Below are 20,347 nucleotides of genomic sequence, written 5' to 3'. Positions count from 1 at the left end.
GTGCCGCTTGTGATCGCGTATCCAGGTGGCATCTTACCAAATGAATCAAGCCTGTTCTTCGCACAGGCCTAAATATGGCACCGGCCGTCTGTTTCTCTCCAAACATTCAAACCCACATCGCCAACCGATGGGTCAAACAATAGGTGTGCTGCTGTAGTTGGGGTAAAAAAAAAGAGGAGTCAGATGGCAGGCGTTTGTGATGGGGGTGGATGAGAGGATAAGAAGGGGAGGAGGGGGGGACGGTTGCTCCCGTCTCATCTTTTGTTCTGGATAATAAGGCCGTCACCCTGCAACTCCGTAAGCTGCAAAAACCCTTCACTTGTAAGACAATGATACCTTTGAGGTCCGACACAATCCGGGATGCTGCTTGACCCCCGGTCCTATGGAAAGTCATGGAAATGGAAAAAACTAATTCCGGGATCTAACTGTGGTATTCACAAAACCTTTTATTCATGTAATTTAATTCGGTGCTTCTCATAAAGAAGATTTTTTTTTTACAGGCATGCATTAATTTACCTGGGAAAAAAAATGAGAGCGCCACTGCCACCTACTGTATTGGATGTGCAATTACACTTTATTCTAGTATGGCAAAAACAATAAAAATAAAAGCATGTTCTGGAGGACAGTCAAGGGGGAGGAGGGAGGATTTATGGCCACCATAAGAGCTAGATGTCGGATGCACACAAGTAAATTAAGGCCTTGAATATTGCCGTCGTTCTGGTTGACGAGGCCGACTGGAGCCGACCCGCATCTGCAACCCACATGAAAGCTAAAAATATTCCAGCACCATTGACTGCTGCTGTGCCGTCGCCCCAGCGGGTAGAGGAGTCGGTTGCATGTGTGTAGTATGTTTGTGTGCATGCCTGACAGTCTGCAAATGCTGAAACTGCTTAGTGAAGGGGTTTACTTTGTTTACAGCTCTTAACTATGCTATTAAAAAACACACATTTTCAAGCTCGTGTGTGTGCACTATATTGACTATAAAACGACACGCGTGCACTTAAAGGACACAAGTACATGCAAAATCCACATTGGAGCACAGAACCCTGGATAGTTAGTTCGAGAGCAGGTGCGATGAGACTGACAGACGGTCCGCGTTTCTCGTCCAATTAGAAACCACAAGCGTGACCACGTGAACAAATCCCCGTTGCGTGAATTTCCGTCCAAGTGGCGACAAGCAGCAGCAGCAGCGCGTTGAGTGGAAGGGAAACAACCGCAAGGCTTGAACGAACCTTTGGTCGGGGGACATTCGCGCAGGTAATTGCTTCTTTTTTTTTTTCATTGGCGTGCACGCTATCGCGCATGCGCGTGTCCGGCTCAGGCTGGGCTATGTTGGGACAGTGGAGATGAGGAGCGGGGGGGGGGGACTCGATGGCTACAGATGATTCACGGACAGGACACATCATCTGCCACTCGCACCGCTACCGTCTGCGCCTTCGTGCAACCCCCCCCCCCCCACCCGCCCACCACCGTCTCATCCGAAGCTATTGATAGTTGACAGAAGCCTTGTAATCCTCCCACCTCCCTGCACCGAACTGCTAGAACGTTCGCCTGTAATTTGCAGATGCTGAAAATGTTGCCCGAACTTTATTTTGCCCCGAGATTAGTTTTAATTGCTCGGATTGACACCAATCTGTGGATGCTCAAGGGCGAGTGTGCGTTTAGTTCGTGTGTGTGTGTGTGTGTGTGTGAATGTGCTGCATGAAAAGCATGCAGGAGAGCAGGGTCAAGATGAATTATTTATAAGACTGTCTGAGAGAGGAGGATGCTTCCCTTCGGATCAAAACAAATGAGAAACGGTCCTTTCCACACACATTCCAGAGACGTGACTTTTGGCTCGCACAAAAGAAGATCGTTGTGCCAGTGAAGAAAGCTCCTAATTTGATGACCACTTATCGAAAAATGGGGCGTCAACTTGTGCGATTCTCTATTAAATTAAGTCGTCGAGCATCAGAATTACCCAGACGCTCGAAATCTGTAGCATGATAATGAAATATTCTGGTCTTGTTCATCAAACATTGGCACATGTAGCAGTACAATAAAGTTTTTTTTTTCAAGGTCAATGAGAAATTCTGTGCCTGACTTCGATGTTCATTAAAAAAAATCATCAATAATTTAGTTTTTGTTTCATTTTTTGCAAAATCTTACCACATACAGTGAGCCAAGTAGACGCGCGCGCGCGGCGCGTGCGTGCGCGCAGATTCCGAGCAAATCGAGTGTGCGCATGCGCACTCCCTGCACCATTCATCTCAAGGGAACCTCATCTCGGTGCTCGGAAAGCAGAAGGAGAAACCAGCAGGCGGCAACGGGTTGTCGCTCCTCGAAGCCGGCTGGTGCCCACTTTTCGTAGCACTCTTGGACACCGACGCATTTTTCTTTTTCTCTTTTAACGGGGAGTGTTTATTTTTGGTGGTAATTTTTAACCCGTTTGGATTCTACGTTGATTTGTCTCCGACGTCTTCCACCCCCCCCCACACACCTCAGCGCAGCAATAGCTGTAAGTTGTTTCATTTGTATACAGAAAGGCTTGCTTGTTTTACATCGTATAGTTCAATTGTTATGTTTTAATAATTATTTCCCGGTTTCGTGTAAACTGTCGTCTCCCTTTTCTTTGTATTCAAGAGTATTTGTGCGCGTTTCCGTGTCGAAATTAAACAAAAGAAAAAGAGGAACCTGACTCAAAGTTACCCTGGTTTATGTTGTAACGTGAAAACAATTTGGACTGATTGCAACATGTGCTCAAAATGTTAAAGAGTCGTTTAACAAGCCGGAAATGCCTTAAAGTGAATCTTGCACTGCAGGTGTTTTGACGCTGCACTTCCGCAGCACGCTGTCAAGCTCTGAAAGCCCAAATTATATCCAGCAGTTCTCGTCGCGCTAATTGTATTTTGTCTGCTTACTTATGTCACCATTCGTAGTGTTTTGCATGGTTTTTAAATCAAAGCCTGCGCAATTTGATCGCGCGGAGGTTACTTCCTTACTTGATCTTTTCACCTCTCCCTGAGAAACGCTGAATTGCACTCTTGCCTTGTTAAACCAGCTTGTTTGCATACCTGTGCACTTAAAACAGGGTTGAGGGAGAATTGCGGTTCTCGAAAACGCACCGCTTCAGAGGAACTGTTATTAAAAACACAAACAACCCTCCACCACAGAGTGCAGCCCGAACACTTTTAATGCACAAACGATCACAATTTTTTTAGCTTGTAAGTCGATTTAAAAATCGTCTGAGCCGCGGCTCGTATCTCAAAAAGCTTGTTAGTCGGTTCACAAATCAGTGAAGCTACCACTGTTTGCACAAAGACTACTGCAGTCCTTCGAAAGCCAGAAGAGGGCGCTTCCACTTCTTAAATTAAAATGTAATTCCCCACCATGGCCAGCAGGGGCTGTTAAATAACGAGCGGCACTTGTTAAAATTAAAAATGGTGTCATTCATTTGCGTCACAAGCAATTGATGCCCTAAGACTGTCACATGAAATCAATTCCATTGTCCTAATATGTAAAAAAAAACACAATTTTCAATTGCTGATTCAGAACTGAAATCCATCCATCCCTCCATTATCTGAAGCGCTTATCCTGTTCAGGGCCGTCGGAGTGGACCGAAATCTCATGATTCACCAGACAACAAGGAACTAGAAAAACGTACTTTTCATGTGTTTCAATTGGCCAAAAGTGGCAACGATAAAGCCAAGGTTAAAAATCAGACCCCCCCCAAATTGTTAAAAATGAAACAAGGTGGCCAAAAATACGGCCAGCTTGGAGCCTAGCGTGTTAAATGTGAGCTAGCGTTTAGCAGTGAACAAATCTTTTGTGACGAATGGCTCGTTTCCGTTTGGGTTATTTAGGTTAACTCCACCCGGTCCCACCCGTGCGCGACACGCAACCGGTCACACCTGCTTCGCTCATGTTCGAAATGTGGGGTGTCTTTGTTTTGGCCCCGTGGCCCCCGCCTCACTTGGCACACTGATTTATGTCGGGGCTGTTTGGTTGTTACTTGTAAGTCATACAATGTTGCTCTTGTGGTGTGCGCTGTGGATGTTGTTCTTGTGAGGCAGAACGGGGTAGGGGGGGGGGGTTGACTGGTTTTAGCCTCGTTTATTTGGGCTTCTGCGTTCATGCTTGAGTTTCCGTTTTTACTTCCACCATTTAGGGTTCTTAGTAAGACTTGTGCACGGGTCTGCTGCTTTTCTGTCTTGTGTTTATTTATTCAGCAACAGAGAGTTCCAGGTGTTTATTTAAGAGGGGCTTTCTTTGTACACACTGTCGACAGAAAATTGTTGCTTTCGTTGCTTTCGTGTTACAATTGAAATGGAATGTGGAACTGCCTCACGATATTTTGCTGTTTCTAGTTAAGTGTCAGATTGAGCTTTTATTTTTTTCAAAGTCAGAAATGTCAGAAATTAAAAATAACAATCATACAGTAATAATAATAATTAAATGATGTGAAGGAAAATTGTAAATAGTACTGCGATTTATCCATTTGTGTTCATATTGTATTTAATTGAAAGATGTTTGTTTTTTTTCTCTCTTTCTCCTTTCTTCTTTCTACATACATTCTTGCTGCTGGAGGCTGTAAATTTCCCCATTGTGCGACGAATAAAGGATATCTTATCTTATCTTATGTTCTTGAGAGGAATATGTTTTATGTGACCCCCCCCACTAATGTAAAATGGCATTCTGAATGAATTTGCGTTTGCGGAGTATGAACCGAGCAGCAAAATCCACCTGTGTTGATCCACCTCACTGGGCGGCCATTTTGCAACTTGCCGTCGACTGAAATGACATCACAGTTGCTTTTGTTTTTATGAGTTTGGTCATGTGACGTTCACAAGCTTGAGCCGTTACATAACATATCATTGAAATTAAGGTTTTGACTTGACTTCTCGTTTGATTGATTCATAGATAAAAAAAAAAATCATAATGGAGGATGGGTTAGTATCTCTGAATGGTTTAAACTCGTTTTCAAATGCTAGCGTTCACCAGTAGAATATGAATTTTCTTCTTAGTTGACACCTTTTGAGCCAGCTTTAAGACCGTGTTGATTTGAATTGAGTTTGTCACGCTACTTGATGCCCCACTGCCGTGATGTCGTTCGATTTCAGTTGAAAAATCTGAGTAGCAATAAATACTTTCTGATACATGTATCGAAATGGTTCGTTACACCGCTGACGTTCAATGCGAGAACAAAGAAAGCATCTGTTGAGGGAGAGGCATTTATTTGTTCAAGTCGACGACTCGCTTGGCGACTAATTGAGGCACGGTGTCTTGCATCGGTTGTTTGAGGAGTCGAGAGTTGTTGTCTTGCATGAGTGCTTTGTTTGTTTTAAATCAGTCAACAGTTGGACGCTCGACATTGATTTACGCTCGCCAAAGACAAAATGAGTGACGGCGTCTTGTTAAACCTTGCACTTCTTAGATGTCGCGACGCCGGCATAATTTATCAGCGCTAATACGTTTTCCGTGCCACATAAGGTCATTGTTGTAGGTTTCTTTTGGGGGCGGGGGGGATGACATTGAACCGCTATGAGTGGGTCGTTGCAGTGCATTTTAAAATGGATTTATTCAAATGGACTGACTGCGGTCCAGCTCTGCAGATTAAGGACACATACAATTGGCATGACACATCGCAGCAAACGCATCAACAGCCGACGGACAGCTCGACAGATCCCGGCGCTCCAAAAATGTTGGCCGAGAATAAAACCCCATTGATCCCGTTTTGGGTGAATTCATGCAACGTCCCGCTTGAAGCAGGTTGGCGTGTCACAGACTGATACAGTGCCTCTGCAGTTGGAGCGCGTTCGGTTTCCCGCTGCCTGTCAGCGAAACCGGAGTCCGCCCAGCAGCTCTCCAATTTTTAGCACACGGCAGCACATCTCCCATCTCATCTGGCAGGCAAATGTAGCGTTAATTCAATTGGCCGCCGCCATAGTAAAAGCCTTCCTAATTGGCCGACGCGGCAGCTGGCTGCCAAGGCTTTGCTGAGCCCGTCAGGTTGAGGGTCCCCGCGGGCGCCGTACAGCAGGAAAGGGTAAACAAAGGGCAGGTGACGTGTGACTGCGTTGCGTTGTTTACGCCGTTCAACATGACAAAATAAACACACGCACTCGCTTTTGGGATTCTCGGTCTTCCATCTGAACAGATCTCGTTTCAGTTGGACGCCGTTAATTGACACCCGCTCACACGCACTTCCTTGTAACCCCAGCTCGCTTTTGTCAGGCCGAGGAAACATCTGATTCGGGAACGGAGCCATCAACACATCCAGACCAAAGCGGGGGGGGGGGGGAGGGGGGGGAGGGGGGGGGATGAGGGGGCGGAGGTAACTCTTCTCCTAACTGCCACTGCAGCAGTTCCTGTTTCCTTTCACCTCGGTGAGGAATCCAGCAGTGACAAGGCGTGGGACACACACACACACACACACACAGCACAGAGTCAGAGAGTGTGGAAGGTTGGCCATGTAAGGTTTCCTGTACCACAAGAAAAACTTCTCTCACCCCCCACATGAACCTTGGCTGAGGCATGTTTCCTTAAAATGATCTCGGAGTAGAGTTAAGATGGTTATAGCTTTAAAAAAAAAATCACCTTAATATAGATGCTAAGTATGATGTTTCATATTACTTGTTAGCATTACACCAGCGTCATTGTATTGCTATACGGTGTCGGGGTGGGGGTGAGGGGGGGGGGGTGATAATTTTTCCTATTTTCCTTCAATTCCAGCCTCAAAACACATCTGTTTAGACAAGCCTATTCACTCGGACCATAAAGCCATTATTTTATGTAATTATTTATTTTTGTTGTTTTTTTTCTTATCTTATTTGATGTTGTTTTTAACATTGTACTCGTGATTTTAACTGCGTGTTGTAAGGTGTCCTTGAGTTTCTCGAAAGGCGCCCACAAATAAAATGTATTATTATTATTATTATTTTGTTTTATCAGTTTTACAGTAAATGTCAACGGGGAGTGAAAAATAGATTTTCTGTTTGGAGTGCCGTGCGAGCGATTTAAAAAAATTTTTTTTCATCATTTCCTCATAGTGATGTTCTCCAAGTCTCCCGTTACTTGCCGGCAAAAAAAGTGAGAACAGGCAATGTGGAATCCTTGACTGTCGGTGTGTTGACAGTGTGCCCCTCGCACCCGCGGTGGTGAAAAATCGTGGCCTCTTACAGAATTTTTAGTCACCCTGTTGAATAATAGCCCAAATGCTGAAACCATTCTCAAGCGCATGCATGGATGAAATGGCACTCTCCAAAAAAAAAAAAATAAAATAAAATAAAAAATCCTAGTTTGACGACTTGAGGTTATATTAGACTGCGTATTATTAAAATCATCCTTCTTCTCTTGTCACTACGAGCACCCGACAAACTCACTATTGGAACAGGTTGGCAGTTAAGCTGTGAAAATAAACACGATATATATACCTGTATAAATAATATATCTATATATATATTTTTTTTCATTGTCTCTCGTGTTTGACACTGCGTGGGCAAAGCATGTTTGTGCATTTCCAGACGTCTGAAGTCTTGATTTCTAAAATAAACATTGAAGCGAACTTGAGCTTTCAACTTCCCCCCCGCCTCTGTTGACGCGATTGTTGCGCGAATCTAAAATATGACATTTCTGCGTCCGAAGCGCAATCATGAGGCGTTGACGGGGGAGGAGGAGGAATGTGTTTACTGTGACAGGTTGGATCTGCTGTCGGAGAGCCAATCTGTGCTCTCACTTTCAGCGCTTGCACATGCTTCTCACACTTCTGAGCGGTGCCTTGGAACACAACTCGCCCGCGTCTTGATAACCCATTTAAACGGGGCTCCTTATCTCAGCATGCTCTCTCCACCACCCCCCACTTTTTGTCACGTTCGACCGCGTTCACTTCCTCCTCTCCTTTTTTCGTTGTGTTGAAAAGAGCTTAGACCAGGGAAATCGGAGCTTACCCTCATTCAGGCCTCCCGGAAAACCAGGCTACTTAAAGCAAGAGGACCATGTTCGGACTTGAACTGGATGTGTGCCTGGTTGAATCCTGTTATGGGTTGACAAATGGGTACCGCTGTCGGCAGTGCCATAGAGCAAGGCACCAAGGCGCTCAAGTCCAGAGTCATGTTGTAACTCCCTTTCAAAAACTGTGGAGAAAATGATTCACTTAAACGGTGACATATTAAGAATATTATTTTTTTTTTTGTGTGTGTGCATCACGTGTAATGACGCAATGTTTCTTCTCTGCCACTGTGACCTCTTGACTGTTGTCAGCAGATGAATCGCCGCTTTCATGTTAAACTGTGGCGAATCACCCCCCCCCCCCACCCCCCAATAATTGGTCGTGCAGATTATCAGCGAGGTTCCCTGTGTGTGTGTGTGTGTGTGTGTGTGTGAGAGAGTTGCCTTTATCTGATTAGGACGTTTATCTAATAAAGGAGGATTTATGGGATTCATCTCGTACACACACTCACGCAGATAGCAAAGGATAGCCATGAACTCATTCACTCCCAAAGACGTTTTTAAACGTCGTTTCAGACTTTGTCTAGAATTGGCTGGTACTGGATGAGTTTTAAAAGAATATGTGCTTCTGTACAAATGTATGCCATTGATCATTTTTTCTGATAGAAGCGTTAACTTTTTTTTTTTTTAACGCCCATCTTCTCCTAACGTATTTCTTTGGTATGTGTCATAGACAATTTCCTCGTCGTATTTTTGAAAAACAGGATAAAGAAAGAAACGGCGACGGCTTTTGTTCTTTTTTTTACGATGCTGAAATGTTTTCCGGCTTTACCGCTACTTTCTTTTCAAACCCGCCAATCAATCGGTTTTACCGAGGTCACGTCGACTGCGCCGGTGGTGTGTTGCGGAAATCTCAACGATCGCAACTTATATTCCACTACGTTGTTTTGAAAGATTTTTTTTTTTAATGGGTGCTTTGTGCAATTACGTGTACCGTGGCATTCTCCGACTTGTCTTATTTGCTGCGGGGAGGAAATAAAACGGAGTGGAAGCAACGGCGCGAGCACACAGCCCCAACACATGAACAAAAATCGCACTGAAGCTTGCGTTGTATTTCTCCAGAGATCTTTTGGAGCCATATCGTCGTCTCACTTGAGCGCGCGCATCCGCTTCATGAGCGCGCTGTCGCTCGGCTGCTCGTTTGGCTTCTCTCCATTTCGAGTTGACTTTCCATGAGTCAAAAGTTTTTTTTTTCCTCATGTTATCGAGCAGATGTGTATCAAATTAACCTTTGCTGGATGTTTTATTCAAACTTTGTGGAGTGAATTTAGCATCTCACTGCGCCACCCTGACGCAAAAGCTTAGTGAGTGTCCGGGTTTTCACGATGTTGCTCACTCGCAAATGAGTCATTGATCCAGATCCTTGGCGCTTGGTCAAGGCTGTTTGGTGTTCCGCCAGCATCCCTCGGCAACTCCCCGCCTGTGTTCTCCGTCTCTATAGAGCCGATTGGTGTTCTCTGCGCTAGCGGTGTATAGGATATTGCGAAAATCTATGAATTCTGATGAACTCTGATGCCCCATTGGTCACGGAAGCAAACGTGATCTGTGAAATGTGCTAAAAAGACGTCTGAAAATGTCACGAATGAGCTTGTCGAGTGTCTGGAATGTTAAAACTTCAGCAAGTATGGAGCGGCCTAACAAGAGGGTGAAAGTAAAGCAAGAGGCCGCCGCTATCTGCTCATTTACGCGTCCTGTCGTCATTAATTTCTCTTGTCGACTTCATCTGTTTATTAGCAACGTTAGCTGTCCATGGTGCTGAAAAAAGTGATTGTCTACCTTATCGCAGGCTTTAATAACGGTTAGAATCTCAACGGTGTGAGGGAAGTGAGAGAACAAAAACAAAGCAATCGCACAGGAACGCCGCATCGACACCATCTGCTGTTATTTTGCTTTCGGAGCGGGCAGTCGGGCAAAGACGCAAGCAATAACGATACTGTAGCGCGACGATAGCATTCACGTCTCCGTGTACAGTATGTAGAGGAATGAAGAGTATGAGAAAGACGGAAGCAAAGTCCCTGCGTCAAAGCTGACCCCCCCCACCCCCACCCCCGTGTCGAGATATGTTGACACGATGAAGCGAGCCAAGAAGAAAATTTGGCATCATTTCACTCTTAAAAGTCGCAAGGAAGATAAACCGCGGTCAACGCTTTACCACATTAGCGCCTGGACGATAGCCTGCGCTAAAGTAACGTTAGCTAATTCGTCTCGCTAACCGTTGCTAGCTGCAATGTACCGTAATGTTTGTGAAGTGGTGATGAGTAGACGGCCACCGGTACAGCTCGACTCACTTTTATGAACGAATGCTAAGAAAAAAATAAAAAATAGGCGAGCGCATTCATACATGAGCTTCCGATAAGCCGCACGTAAGTCTCAACTAGCAGGCTAGCTCATAGGTTAGCCTTTTAACACGTCACTCACCGGGCTCAGCCCACACCTTTTTAAAGTCATACGCACTCGGTCACAAATACGACAGTGAGCATGGTTGACAAAATAATTTCGACTTATCCTTTCCTGAACTCTCAACATTTGGATTTAGACGCGATAATCGGGATGAGAAAATTCAAATTATTCATTGTATGGAAGCGTCCAAATCGTTTCATTACTGACCATGTCTTCCGTGCCAGATGATCTCTTTCCGCGGCTTTTCATCTGGTGTTGTGAAACCCTCGCAATCATTAAACCGGCGCCGTCGTTGCCAGAATGTCCGGTTTACGCGCATGCTAATTCGCCGGCATCATCATGAGCAGCGCGCAGATAACAGCTGCATAAAACCGTGATTTTTTTTTTTTGTCCGATTAGCCTATGCGTATTTTATGCGGGTATTTTGCTCCCCTTCCGACCACGACGACATGCCCGTTTCTTGGCATCGTAGACCCGCAGTTGATGCAAAATGCAGATTGGATTGCGCGCTCTGTGGCGAGGTCATCTCAGGCAGCCCGGCTATTTCTGTTGGCCCTTTTCAGCCGGCTAAGATGCAACGCTGCCAATTTCAGAGCGCCACTTTGGGTTAATCCATTTAGCACGCTGGCTTGTGTTGCTTTCAGGCTCCGATTCATCTTCAACAACAACGGTGGTTCGATCCACTTTGACGACACTTAAAATATGAGCCGGGCGTCGCGCTGGATGGTTTGACATTGAAAACTCGGGACAATCGTTCTATCAATTTTTGCTTGACGATTGAGCGAGCGATCGGAATCACGGTATCGGAATGGAAAATAGCCGTTTATATGTACACGCTCGGTTCGCAAATATGTCTCCTCTCATATGAGCGGGGCGTCGCGCTGGACGGTTTGACATTGAAAACTCGGGACAATCGTTCTCTCGATTTTGCTTGACGATTGAGCGAGCGATCGGAATCACGGTATCAGAATGGAAAATAGCCGTTTATATGTAGACGCTCGGTTCGCAAATATGTCTCCTCTCCGGCCGTAGCGCATACGCGCTAAAAAAAGCGCTTGCGAAACGAGTTGCGTGCTCGCAGCGTTTTGTCAGCGTGAACGTTTTAATTACCGCGCAGAATTGCTGAAACATACTCATTAACGCTTTATGAGTTCACCTTATTGCCGCTTTGTTGGCCGGCGCAACGGGGAAACGATTCCACGGACACAACCGGATCGGGATACATGCTTATTTTTAAACGAGGAGCCGTGTTTATTTATTGCCAGTCGTTTAGATCAAGGCGATCGTCTATTTGATTAGTCGCTGTATGTAAACATCAACTCCTCCCAAAATGGAATCGCAATACTCCGTCGGGTAGCGATGACGACATTAGTTTCCGTATTCCGTGTTTGGCGATCATTGGTGCAATAAGAAAAGCGAGCAAGGTGACGTTGAAAACAAAGCAAGGAAAATTGAACAAAGCGGGATCGAGGCGGCTCGATAATAAAGCGCTCGGATTTCAAGATGCCTGAACCTAAAACGTTTCACGGCGCCTCCTAGCTTTCTCACGATTGTGGGAGACTGACATGTTGATGGCACCGACAAAAAAAAATCAATGCGATAGCGCTTTCCTCCTTCTCTCTCTCGTTCTCCCTCTGTGGGAATTGTGTGACCCAGTTAGCTCCTCCAGCAGGCAGCAGCAGAGTTATTTTTACATATTAACAGGAGACAATACTTTGTCCTCTGCTCGTCCTCCTCCCGTCTCTCCGTTTCCCTTTTTTTTTTTGGCTCCGCATCTTCCATCTAAGCTCTTTGACGCCCTTTCAACTTTCTCCGTTGGCTCCGGGCCCGCCTTCTAGCGAGATTCGTCGGCTCCTTGCCGCCGCCGATAGTTCAATATTTTGGGAGTTGAGGTCAATTGCAAAGTGTGTCATTTGGACAGGGGAATACATGTTATTATTCATGGTACAGATTTTCCTGTATCATAAGAGATTTAAAAAAATGTGTGTGTGTGTGTGTGTGTGTGTGTTTGTATATATATATATATATATATATATAATATAAATATGTGTGTATAATATATATATATATAAATATATGGGCGGCCCGGTAGTCCAGTGGTTAGCACGTCGGCTTCACAGTGCAGAGGTACCGGGTTCGATTCCAGCTCCGGCCTCCCTGTGTGGAGTTTGCATGTTCTCCCCGGGCCTGCGTGGGTTTTCTCCGGGTGCTCCGGTTTCCTCCCGCATTCCAAAAAACATGCGTGGCAGGCTGATTGAACACTCTAAATTGTCCCTAGGTGTGAGCGTGAATGGTTGTTTGTCTCTGTGTGCCCTGCGATTGGCTGGCAACCGATTCAGGGTGTCCCCCGCCTACTGCCTGGAGACAGCTGGGATAGGCTCCAGCACCCATCGCGACCCTAATGAGGATCAAGCAGTTCGGAAGATGAATGAATGAATGAATATATATATATTTTTTTATCCATCCATCCATCATCTACCGCTTATCCGGGGCCGGGTCGCGGGGGCAACAGCTTTAGCAGGGAAGCCCAGACTTCCCTCTCCCTAGCTACTTCTTCCAGCTCTCCCCGGGGGATCCCGAGTCGTTCCCAGGCAAGCTGGGTGACATAGTCTCTCCAGCGTGTCCTGGTTCTTCCTCGGGGTCTCCTCCCGGTAGGACATGACCGGAACACCTCACCGGGGAGGCGCTCAGGAGGCATCCGAATCAGATGCCCAAGCCACCTCATCTGGCTCCTCTCGATGTGGAGGAGAAGCGGCTCGACTCTGAGCCCCTCCCGGATGACTGAGCTTCTCACCTTATCTCTAAGGGAGAGCCCGGACACCCTGCGGAGAAAACTCATTTTTCATTCATATATATTTTATATTTACTTTTTTCTTCATGATTTTGCAATGCACACAAAAACAGGCTTATAGGGTTAATTGTTAACATGCTTCCTGAGCTAAAGTCTGATGTCTTGGCATTACTACTCTGCGCGACTTTAAAGCCCCCCCACAACCCCCGCCCGGCATCCTTTTGGCATGTCTGAGCCCGGACCGGACTATCGCCGCCTGCTAGTAAAGTAACAGTTGAAGAGGTGATTGAATGTTGTGGAAGTGGTACGACCTTCAAAGATCCATACGGCGCTCGACTTGAGAGCGATGGCGCCGAAGTGAGGATGTTGCCGGATAATTGTTGAATTGATTTGGAGATGCTCTAATTTGCTCCGTACAGATTGAGACGTATTAAGATATTAGCCTCTGGTCTGCCGCTAGTCGATACAAGATAGGTGACTCGGTATTGATCGTTTGTCATTTCGATTTCAGCGATAGTTGGGATGTTGGGGGAGGGGATGGCTTCCTTTAATTACAATTTTTTTTTTTTTTTTGGACATAGTCTTTTGTTTGAATCCTCTCCTCTCTTCTCCAGAGAGTTAAAGGAGAGAGAGTGTAGTTGCAGGTGTCGACAGGTCGTCTATTCACCCGCTAATGATGACGGATGGCCCGACTGGGGAGCAAGAACGCGGGCAGAAGCTGAGCGATTCGCCGAGATTAAAGAAATAGCCGCGTAAGAGCGGCCCGCGTTTATATTTGTCCGCTTGCCGGGCAGGTGGTGGAAGTTTTAGCGACGTGCTGAGGTCGTTCTCGTCGTCTTGCGCGTACAGTATCGACGGAGGAAAACCGCGTTGACGTTTTCAGAACATTTCTCACTTCCGCCCAAAAAATGAGGAGTAAGTCGTTAACTTATTGCCAATGACTGAAATGTCGGAATGCGAACGTTAGCATGAACATGCAAATTTTTTTTGTGAAAACCGTATTATCTTTTTAAATACCGTTTAATTCCGCTAACAAAGAGGGATTAAAACATAACCTCCTTCGGGGGCGGCAATAAATCCAGAATGCTTGTTTGGAACCTCTTAAAAATGACTTGAATTATGCCTTTGGATTTATCAAGCAATCCTTTCAATGTGATCAAAATTGCCGGATTAGTTTTTTTTTTTTTTCCCGCTGTCATCCAAATAACAATGCACACAGAGTTGCTGATTCGAAAATAAATACCGTCTCTTTTTTTCCCCAGCAAAAGAAGTCGGGTTGTCGCTCTTCACGTGCCGGGTTGAACGGGATGACACTTAATTTTGTCGAAGGGCCTCGGCTCTCTGGTATCTGTCACCCTGCTGTCCAAGGCATCAAATAGCGGTGTGAATATAGGCTTGACAGATAGGAAGTGTGATCCCCCCCGCCCACCCCACCCGTCTCCCTACATCACGGACCGCACACACACACACACACACACACACACACACACACACACTGACACCATGGTAAAGTCTCACCCTTCCCAAAGTGAAGGCTGTCGCTATGGCAACCATGACTGAGGGGGGGAAATGACTGGGCCGCCTTTTGGAATGAAGTATGAAGCCTCGGAAATTAGCCGCTCATTTTGATATTGACACAAGACATCTTTGTTCTCCCTCACTGGGCTAGTCTACTTGTACAGTGTATATGTACATACGTACAACAGAACTGTTAGCTCATTCACTCCCAAAGACGTTTTTAAACGTCTTTTCAGATTTGGTCTAGAATTGGCTGGTACTGAATGGGTTTGAATGAAGCTCATGGTTCAACTTTTCCTGAACTTATCCGCGTTGAGTTTGCAGGTGCTAACTGCAGTGAGTTTGGAAACAGTCACGGCTTTGTAACTTCCACGTCTCCACTGGGGCTCACTGATGGATGATTAATTTGTATCTAGTGGCGAGAGAGAGAGGTCGGATTAAAAAAAAAATCTTTTAAGGGTGCCGCCTATCAGCCGCTTGTTTCGCTGGTAAGTGATACGTGCGCCACTCTTGGCACCCTCGCCGTCACAGGTCGAAAACGCAGTGGGCGGAGCCGCGCACTTTGCTGATTGGTCAGAAAAAGGGAACTTTGCAAGATTGTCTTCTGGTAAGCGGCCGCATGCCGGGGAGAAAGAACGACACAACAAATCACGTACACAAGCTTCAGAAGATGAAACCTGACACAATATTATGGTAAAAATAGTTTTGAAATGCATCATCCTTGTCTCTTTTTTTTTTTGACTTCTTATATCCACTGTATACAAAAAAGTGTGCGCAAATACAAATACATTTTGAACGGAGACTTAGACACAAGCACTCATGAAAATGAATTGGCCACTTTTATTTCAACACTAATAGGTATGGTGACTCGCAGACGGATACTCATCAGGCTTTACTCAAGGAGAGAAATGGCGTGCCCGTTTTCTTTAATGAGGAAGGCGGCAGCATATGGTCCAGAAAGGCTGAGCTTGGAAAAACAATAAACGGCGTCAGAGTGCTTATGCTGTATGTAGCTTATTAAAAAAAACGACAACAAAAAACAAGAGTTTCTACCAGTTTTTAAAATTTATTTTATCTATCTATATATATATATATATATATATATATATATTATAAATATATAATATAAATATTGTATATATATTTATTTTATTTTTTGTGAGTCTGACCTCCTCACCAGAGATTTTTAGAGTTTCCCCCTCCCCCCATCAATTTTCACATCGATTCACAGCGTGCCGTCCAAGTTGGTCGGCCTTTGGCCAAACGGCGTCGAAGTTGTGTCTCGTGTTTTAGCTCGTCGGCAGAAATCGGCGTCACCTTCAAGGTGTAAAATAAAGCTAGGCGCATCCAGCTAACAGCAGTTACCAAGCCCGGATTTTATAGAACGGTGGCCGCTTGGCGTAGAATGTTTATATCTGAGTAATAAACGCAACCTAAGGCTGGAATCCCGTTTAACTCGCCGTAATAAGAAGAGTCCATTATGCTCAAGCAACACCCACGTCAGACATGCTCCCTTTTAACAAGGTGCGAGTACTTAAAAAGAACACGCCACGGAGACTCGTATTGGTCCCCGCTCTCTTGCCAATGTGAGTTTTCATGCTGCGCGCGTGCGTTCCTCGCACTCGAGGGGCTGTCGGGATCACCTCCAAAGTTGTCAAATGTGCGTAACTACATATTATCTCTCTGGATAATCCTTTCCAAGATACGGTTGGCGTCCTTCCGTTTTAACGCCTTTCACTTATTTCGGCGTCGGACTACGAGATTGTCCAGTTTCTTGAGTTTAATTGTGGTCAGGGTTATGCGTGATGAGATATTAAAACTCACTGGAAACGATTTCAGGTACACATTTGGAAATAGAGCACCAGCAATTGTCTTCGTTTTCAAAGTCAAATGAATAAACTTTATAGATTTTTTTTTTTGACCTTCGTACCCTGTAATCTCTTTACGGGGGAAGGCAAGAATGGAAATGAGGTTGGAGTTCTATCAGTAGCAAACTGTGACTCTTAAACCTTGACCTGCTTGACCCCTGCCACTATTAAAAAAAAAAAAAAGAAGCCAACTACCTTCTTGGCATATTCTCTCTGTCCTATCCTGTCCCGCTGCGTCACGATTTTTCACGTGAAAATCCTCGTCAAGTCCTGAAAATGAAAGAGATGTGAATAGGATTTGTTTCTTTGAATGCCCAGGCGTCAACACGTCCAGAAAAAAAAGACTTTCTGGACACGCTTGCGTGTCTGATTTGAACCCAAAGTTCAAGTGGAAGGTATCCAGAGAATTACGGTCCTCAGGGGATGTTCTACTTAGGCTTGCAGCACTTCTCCCAAAATCAAATGCAAAATTGCCGCTAATAGAGAATAATTTGTTTGCCCAGCACATTTGAAATTGACAGCTTGGGAAAAAGTCGAGCATCCAGAACTGTTTTCGTTCTCGCATGCAGTCGCAAGTACTTGAAGTCTTTACCTTGGTGTGAAATTTGGATGTCAACAAAGAGTTTCTCTCTTCTCCGCGATCTCTAATCTGACTCGCCTCAAGCTTCAAATCCCGCGCCCCACCTCCCGAATAACTTGCAGAGCTACCTATTTAAAGACGGTCGCAACGCATTCGGTTATCTCAAACGCCGACAGTGCGGCTGATAATCCGATGCGCCTTGTATATGGATCAATATTCTGATTTCTTGGACGTAGTACTCTAAATGTTCTGTAAAGCGGTTTGTTACAGCTGCAGCGATTGTGAAAGCTCTATATAAATAAAGCTGTATTATATTGCATTCCCCGTGATGTGCCTCCATCTAGTGGATGCAAAACGCAACTGCAGCCCCTATTGAAGCTTCTATTTCTGCGACCTATATATGAGAACAATTTTAAAATGGGCCATTCATCGAAGGTGCGCCTGATAGTGCGGAAAATACGGTCTTTGTATTATTATTCACAGTACTCTGACATATATCGGCATTATGCTAATCCGAAAATGGGGAAATTATTACTTGATGGACAGCGTCATAAAATAGTGATAATATTTAAAGGGTTGCTTCATTCTCTCCACGAGGTGGTAAACGGTCTTCGTGTAGACGTAAAGTAGCTTTTATGCTACTCACCCAGCAACCTTCCCCACTCGCATCTCAGTGCGGGTGTTTGTTGGTCTGTGTGCGCGCGTTTATGCGTAAATAATTGATGACTGCGGAGGTTTCGCGGATCCCCGTGAGTAGTGAACCAGACGCTGCCTTCCTCCTTTCAGGCGTGGGCTGAGACTGCTGCCGCTAAAGTTGGACGTTGGATTGGATCATGGCCAACTTGTATTTGGAGTTTGCTGGATGCTACGTAAATATCCGAATATCGAGCTGCCATAAATCAGCAACACGGCAACAAGAAGTATTGCAAATCAATGACTTCAATTTTAGGAGCATCTTTCAAATATCGATTGTTTTATTTTATTTTATTTTTTGCGGTCATGTTAATTGGGGAGACCTAATACAACAAATTATAACAATATGACAAAATCATGATTGAATAAATTGGTTTTCTGATCCGTATCATCAAGTCTTTTTTTTTTTTTTTTTTTTACATTCACACAAATCTGTTTCACTTCAAACGTTGTATTTCTGAATGGGTTATGTGGTCCTTCAGCAAACCTAAATTCATTAAAAAACAACAACAACATCTCGGATATCCTAAGTAAAAAAAAAACATTAGGACTTGATTGCGAAAACAACCAAATAACTACGGCCATTGTAATTATTCAATATTTCAGCTCGGCCTCACAGCGCCGCATCATCCGACTGCTAGCTTTTCCTTTTTAGTTGAAGATAATTTACTTGAAACTTCCTAGGTCATACCCTCTCCGCCGGCAGAACAGAGGGTGGGATTTTTTCTTCTTGTTTTTGATATTTATTTCTCTGCTGGATGATTGAATGGCTTTTTTTTTTAAATTCCAATTTTTTTGCATGCCTTTAATTTAACAAGCCAATTATATTTATATGGAGAAGTCACATGAATACGCTTTGAAAATGAAATGAGCTGCCAGGCTCCGTAGCCCCCGTGGATGTAAGAAGCCAATTAAACGCAGACGGTCATTACACCGAATAGCGCACCGAAAAGGAATTGGAGAACTAAGTCGCTTCACATTCATTGAAACCGAGTTGCTCATTGTACGCTTATTCCATAACGGCCTCTGCTTGCTTTGCACTCATCCTCCCTTGTCTTCACACTAATGGCCATCTATCACAAATTTGCCTTTTATCTCTCCACTTATTTTATACTTGGTCATTTTTTGTCGTTTTTCCTCTGTCTTTCTTACCAGCCACCCACCCCTTCCGTCGCCGCAGTGTCCTTGGAAAAGCTGTGACTTTGCTCGGGTGAGCGCAGCAGCGAGCATCCCTCCGACACATGCGCAGACATACCTAAAAAAAAAAAAATGCTATAAATAATTCATCACCATTAAAGTGTGCGTGACTTCCTGCAAATATTTTTGGGGGGGACAAATATTGCAGAGAAAACCTGCGTCTGTTTGCCGAGCGCAACTTTAACCCGCATATTTTCACACTTGGGCTAAATCAACAAACCGACACCAAATAGAGCTTCACTGTGCTCGAATGCTATTTTAATAGACAACGCGTCTCCATTAATCGCCAAGCGCGGCGTTCTCCAAATTAAGTGGCCGCCCTTAAAAAGGGATGAGGTTAATTATCCCACATCTCCTCCAATCGTGTCCATCCTTCTAACAGTCGGCGTGGCGCAGTTAGCCGTTGTTCGTAATTAACGGTGAACACGCGGCCATTTAAAAGTCAACTTCCGAGGCTATTTGAACTTGCTAAGTCCGCCTATGACCGCAGTATGGGTGACAAATCCGTTTTGGACTCCCATTTTTCATGCCAGGGGTGTGCCATGGATGGATAGCTTGGCGTGCAAATACTCAATTTCTCTTCCTTTGACTTTGAGTTGAATCTCTCTCAATTTCATACAATGGGTGTAGTTATCATGTTATGAATGAATGAATCGACCGCGGTGCCCATCGCAAAGGTTGCAAGGCCATCTGTTGTGGCGACGCTTGCTAGCGTGTTCAACGCGATGCCATTCTGACGCCGCCATCACCCCCCCCCCCCCCACATAAAGTCCGCCGTTGACTATTCTTGGACGAGGACAGCCTATTGTCCGCTTTTCCGTGGCTTCTCAAATATAGATGAAGTCTTATTGCGTTGTAAGATGAGACGATTATAAGTCGCTCGATAGTCTTTGTTGTTGTCACCGCTCTCCATTAGAGGTCACGGGCGCATGCTCTGCGGGACGCCGCTTTGAATTGCCGTCTCTTGTTGTTTTCCGTCGTTGACCAGGCAGGTATGGCCTGGTTAAGTCGCTGCTGTGCCGGCCTGAATGTTTATTTTCCGTAGTCTGTGTCTTATTAATATGCTGATATGTGTGACAGTATCTCGGCGCCCTCTCTCTCTCTCTCTCTTTGTGTTATGCTCAGTTGAAGGGGGAAAAATATGGCTTCCGTCGCCATGGCGACCAATCCCAAGGGGAAAAGTTGAATGAAGCTGAATCTCTTACTGACTCCCCCCCCCCCCTTCCATTGTCCCATGTGCATTTGCAATTTGATGCTTCCTTTGTCCAGCAAAAAAAAAAAGGCGCACTCGAGGATCATAAGAGCCGTTTGCCT

General features: G+C 45.0%; 1 protein-coding gene across 3 annotated transcripts in view; it reads left to right on the top strand.

The window, feature by feature from the left end:
- Nucleotides 1-1,126: 1,126 nt before the first annotated feature.
- The window catches only part of strbp (spermatid perinuclear RNA binding protein), a 45,409-nt gene continuing 26,188 nt past the window's right edge, over nt 1,127-20,347 (top strand). For 2 of the 3 annotated variants that reach the window (XM_052051505.1, XM_052051507.1), the window contains exon 1: nt 2,240-2,497. The gene's annotated coding sequence lies outside the window, so the exon portion shown is untranslated. Of the gene's footprint in view, nt 1,258-2,239; nt 2,498-20,347 lie in introns of those variants that run through there. The other variant, XM_052051506.1, reaches the window with a different exon arrangement.

The sequence above is a fragment of the Hippocampus zosterae genome, chromosome 18, assembly GCF_025434085.1.
Source record: "Hippocampus zosterae strain Florida chromosome 18, ASM2543408v3, whole genome shotgun sequence".
Classification (NCBI taxonomy): domain Eukaryota; kingdom Metazoa; phylum Chordata; class Actinopteri; order Syngnathiformes; family Syngnathidae; genus Hippocampus; species Hippocampus zosterae.
The sequence above is the reverse complement of the archived record's forward strand: the minus strand, read 5'-3'. Positions and strand labels throughout refer to the sequence as shown.